The sequence below is a fragment of the Cyprinus carpio genome, chromosome B19 (genome assembly GCF_018340385.1).
Source record: "Cyprinus carpio isolate SPL01 chromosome B19, ASM1834038v1, whole genome shotgun sequence".
Classification (NCBI taxonomy): domain Eukaryota; kingdom Metazoa; phylum Chordata; class Actinopteri; order Cypriniformes; family Cyprinidae; genus Cyprinus; species Cyprinus carpio.
The window spans coordinates 18441211-18447283 of record NC_056615.1 but is presented as its reverse complement, the minus strand read 5'-3'; positions in this window follow the sequence as shown (position 1 = coordinate 18447283).

Here is a 6073-nt window from a genome sequence, read left to right as displayed (position 1 = left end):
GACAGGAGTCTCCACGGCGGTAGCAGAACTGAGCTCATCATCCACTCACCATGCCTCCAGTTCACGACACACAACGAGGAACTTAAGAAAGACAAACGCGGAGAGGAGGCGAAATGAATAAGTTCAGGAGAAAGAAACGACTCAAATAATCGAGAGAGACGTAGATCCAAAGAACACACCAGCAGGTATGTTCACATCTGATGTAGATTTCTTTCTGTCACTGGTACCCTATATTCTAACACTGTCAACTCAAAGTCACTGCTTCTTCTTCTCCTGATTCATCTCTTGTTTCCTTTAATAAAAACTAACAAACCCTCGTCTTTCTTCCCTATGTTCTCATTATACTTGTAATAAACGCTTTTCTTTGCGATTGAATGTGATATGAGTCACTTTAAAGTTCAAGCTCACTTCTATTCAAAAGACCGAGTTTGGGCTTGTATATGCATGTGCAAATACAGAACAGCATAAATATCAAAGAATTCCACACTTTCATGTAAGTAGAGCTATTAAAAAAAACTTCTATTCTATTCGCAAGCGTGAAACAGGTGTATGGTTTTGTATAATTCATATGTAGTATTTTTTTAACACAAAACCTAAAGACATGAATCAAAAACTTTTTAAAGGTCATATTGTATATTTAATTTAATCTAATCGTTATGTCTACTTATAATGTTAGTCACATTTTTGCACATAAATAGAAATATTCCGGTCCTTATAGACCATTTTTTTTTTTTTCCCTATGACTTTACAATTAAATGGACCGGTTAACTTTATACTATAAATAGACCACAGAGGGAATTTGTGTGTGTGTGTGTGTGTGTGTGGTGGGGCCTTTTCCACTTCTTTCCTTTAAGACTTTAATTTAGATGCCGCCTTTGCATGCAAATGAGAAAAAAAATGTGCTTAAATATACAGTATTTGCTGCTGTCCATGCTTAGTCTTCACTGTGCCACTTAAATTGTTAAAATCAGACTGCAAGGATCCCTTGCAGATGCAGAGCCGCAGGTGCTACACACAGTACGGAATTTGATAAATTGTGCTTTAGCAATGTTAATATTTCTTAATGCAACATGTGCATTCATATAAGGCTTTATAGTACTAAAATATGTGTTTGTATCGTATGTATTAAGAATATAAAATATGAGAATTCAGCTTCAACCTTGACTATAAGCGAAAAACTGTTCAGGACAGGCACATATTGTTCATTCACACATGATGGTATCAAGTGAGACGACTGCCAGAAGAAGATGACCTTCTGTTAGTATTTCACACACACATACACACTCACTCACAGTGGGGCTCCGAGGCTGATATGAGTGACAGGCTAAGCAGTCTAAATTCTGAGAGAGAGAAATATAGTGGGGTGAGAGATTGGAAGTTGAGAGGAATGAAGAAAGAGATGATTACGAACCTGTGAATGTGAGGGGAATGTGCTATCATCAACTTTTATATTCAGCCATGCCAGCCTGTTCTTGCGATAGTGACCTACAAACATCTCACACACAAACTCTCACATGCACATACATACGCCCGGACTGGACAGTTGCATGCCTACAAAGACCCCAGTTTACTGTCACACACATTCACAGAAACAATTTCAGATAACGGTTTTTAAAAATACATTTTATTGCAGTTTCTTCAGTTTCTTACAAAAAAAGTATTATTGTGGTAGTGAAAATACTTCACAATTTTTATAATAGTTTTTTTGTTTTTTAATTTTTTCTGCCATCAATCAAAAAAATCACACATATATACAGTATATATATATATAGATATATATAGATAAGTGCTTTCAAAAGATGAATAGCGATTAATCGCATCCAAAATAAAAAGCTTTTGTTTACATGATATATGTGTGTGTACTGTGTATATTTATTATCTATATATAAATACACATGCATGTATATATTTTAAGAAAAATGTTGTTTTTTATATTAAATTTTATTTATATATAATATAAATTATATGAATGAAAACTATATATACATGTAAATTTATATATATATAAATATACACAGTACACATATAATATGTAACAAAAACTTATTTTTGGATGGAATTAATTTTTTTATTTCAGTTTTTTTGTACAGGGACAATGCACAACAACAGTGTTGTGCCTCGATTAATCGTTTGCCAGCACTAATACATATATATATGTGTGTGTGTGTGTGTGTGTGTGTGTGTATACTTACACACACACACAATAAATATTTACAAATAAATATTTGTAAAACAAACAAACACATATTTACATTAAATATTTACAAATTTTTTTGCTTTTTTGCAATTTTTATCACAAATTCTGCCATATATTTTTACAATTTCTTAAACTTGTCTTTTTACTTTTTCAAATTCTGCCATCATATAGGTCTTTGTTTGTTATGTGTGTGTGTGTGTGTGTATTATATTGTATATCAATTTTTACACATTTATTTTACTTTAAATTTTTTTTAGAAAAACTTGATCACAAAATCTGATTTTATGTATAATTTCTATATATTTTATATAAAATATACAGTAATGTATATTTGCATATATAAATAAATGTTTAAAAATGTGTATTAATATTTGCAATCTCAGTTTTTTTCAATGTAGTCTCAAACATTTGGACCCCATTACATATAGCATACCATGGTACTGAATTATCATATTTATATACTATACGCTATTCACATAGTATTTAAAGAATATTGCTACCATGGTACATAAAATAACAACAACAATGTAACATCTATATATCTCTAATATAGATCAGGGGTTTTTACACAATTTTATATTAATTTATAGTTCAAATATACATGGTTGTATTAATATCTTTTGTCATAGCAGGACATTAGTAAATCAGGCATTTCTTTATTGCATCATATTGACAATCTCTCGTCTCCATTGGTTACCAGAGACCCCCCCCCACCACCACCACCTTGCATTCGATGTGTGCTCTCAACTTATTATCCTTCCCTATCATCTTGCCTAAATTTAGCTCTCCATCTTTCTTTTTCCCTTTTTTCTCCTTCTTGCTCCCCCTCCTCACGCTTATCACAGTGAGAGATTATTTGTGTGTGAATATCTTCGTGTGTTCTGCTGAGAAGCATGCAGGAAGTGTGTAGTGTGGGGAAGTGTGTAGTGCAGTTGTGATGTAGAGTAAGAAACTGTCTATGCGTCTTAATGCTGAAGATAAAACACCCAGTCTCTTCGTTTATCCATTTTAATAATCAAAATAATCTATTTTAATCTGATTCTTAAGTCTAAATGTATCTATAAAATCCCAGAATAATTTTATACTGCTCTTTCATAGCTAAGATGACTTAATGGACTTAGTATCAATTTTGTCTCAGATGTTTCTCCTATAATTCCAGAGAAATAAAAATAGAAACAAATGCTGACACACAGTAAAACTATACAGTAATAAAATAAATGCAGATACCATAGCTCACATCATTTGATCTTGGAAGAATTTCATGAGAAATGTTTGAGTTCATTTGGAAATCACTTTTGATTGCAGATTTTAATAGCTTAGAAAATCTGAGCATGGTTTGAGATATTTCTGAGATCTCTGGAGAAACATGTAAGATTTCCAGGACTATTGAATCTCATCACTGCCAATGAGAAACAATTAAGATATTAAAAGTGTGTCTCAAATGTTTTTTTTTTTTTTTTTTTTTTTTTGGAAATAGAGATTCACTGACATTAAAATTTGGGCAATAGAGATAAACTAATCATATCTGGTGTATGTATGTTGGTTTGTATGTATTTAGCCTATATTAACAAAACAATGTGTGTGTGTGGTGTGTGTGTGTGTATATATATATATATATATATATATATATATATATACATGTAGTGCTGTCAACCGATTAATCACGATTAATCGCATCCAAAATAAAAGTTTTTATTTACATAAATATATGTATGTGTGCTTAGTAATATTTATTGTGTACACACATGCATGTATATATTTCACAAAATGTTTATATATTAAATATATTTATTTATAATATAAAGTATATGCATATAAATATAGACATGTAAATACATGTAAATATTTTAAGAGTATATACTGTATGTGTTTTTAGATGCAATTAATAGCGATTAATCGTTTGACAACACTAATATATTGTTTATCATATTTTTATTTTTAATTTTTTTCCATTTATTTATTTATATTAGTGGTAGTAGAAATGTTTATTTATTTATTTCCATATCATTTTTGTTTTTTCCGATTTTCAGTTTTATTTATTTATTTAGAGTTTTATTTACCATTTAAAAAAAAATAATCAGTTCATATACAAGTGGATTAATTTGAGAGACTTGCTAAGAGATTATTTAACATTGTTAAGTTAATTAGTGTATTAGATGACAAAAACATAATTTAAATGTAAAAATAAAATGCACAAAAATATCCAATATCCAGTAAATTACAACAATTTCTATATGGCTGATCACAGTATGGTACCTATTCATCCCTAATGGCAAAGGCTAAGTATGATGCACACATTGCTGTGCTGTCCTTATTGTGCTCAATGAGGGAGCACTATCCCCTCAATGAGGCTTATGTGCTCATAACAGCATTTGTGTTTGTCAAAGCTTGCGTTCGCTGGCCCCTTGATGATATTGCAAATTCAGATGAGATTAAGAATCTGCGGCGGCTTTTTTCTGCTCTAATAGCTCCCCAAATGTTGTCTGCGTAACTTTGAGCAAACTGATGATCTGTCGGTCCTGCTGCCGAGCGATTAGCGTCAGTAATGATGTGATTGTCAGGCTAGTGAAGGGAACTGAGTGGAACCGGATGCTTGGACTGCCAGCATTAACTTCACTCAGCACAGGTGTGAAGGTCTGTGTATCTCCAGTGTATTAGCCATTTATATTCCAGCTGTCGGATTCATAATAAAAGCAAATTGTCTCAGTAAATCCTTGTGATTTACTCCTACTTGGAATTTAAGCCTATAGTGCTTAAGGTAACAGATGATTGTTAACACCTCCCTGTGTATATTCTCAGTTTAAATATAAAATACTCTTTCATTTCTTCTAAATAACTAATCTTAAAAGTAGTGTATTTGTTTCCAATGATTTCAATTGTTCACTTGAAGTCTGTAGTCCACCATTTCGTGGAATAAAAAGAAATAACACAGAGATTAAACAGACTTATGTGATTTGAGCAGATAACCAGCCACTATCACACCTGAGGCGATAGTTTTGATCAAAAAATCCATTCTAAAAGAACAAAGGAGAGATAATTGTTTGTGTATGTGTGATGGTGTTGTACCGGGAGTATTTCCAATGTTTCAAAGGAAATTCAAAGTGAGAAAGCTCCTAAAATGAAGAAGAACCACTTCTGTGTCCATGTAGAGATGCTCTGTAGATATAAAGCTCTTCATCAGAGCAGACAGGCCAGGTTATGTTTTCCACCTCCTAATGTTTTCCATTGATTTCCTGGAGTTAGTGCTGTTTTTTTTTTTGCAGCCTGGAACCTCCCATATACTATTTTGGTAGCATAGTCTAATAAATATTATTTGATATACAGTATACACTACATTACACTGTTAAATAGTTTGGGGCCTGTAAGATTTCTATTTATTTATTTAAAAAAAAATGTAATACTTTTATTTCACATGGACACATTCAATTGATCAAAAGTAAGAATAAAGACATTCATACTGTCACGACAGATTTCTATTTAAAAAAAATCCTGTTCTTTTGAAATTACTATTCATTAAAGAATCCTGAAAAAATAACATCACACGTTCTACACAAATATTAAGCAGCACAACTCTTTTCAACATTGATGGTAATAAATGTTGCTTGAGCAGCATATCAGAATGATTTCTGACTGCTGAAAATTCAGCTTTGCTATCACAGGAATAAATTACATTTTAAAATCTATTCAAATAAAAACGTGATAATTTTTCACAATATTACTGTTTATACTGTATTTGTGATACAATAAAACACACACACACAAAAATAATGTTATTCCATTCCATTCAATAGTTTCCTGAAATGTTAAATTTTTGATTCATTTTTACTTACATTAAAACTAAAGCCTTTTTGTTCAGTCATATTGTTTTTGATTCAG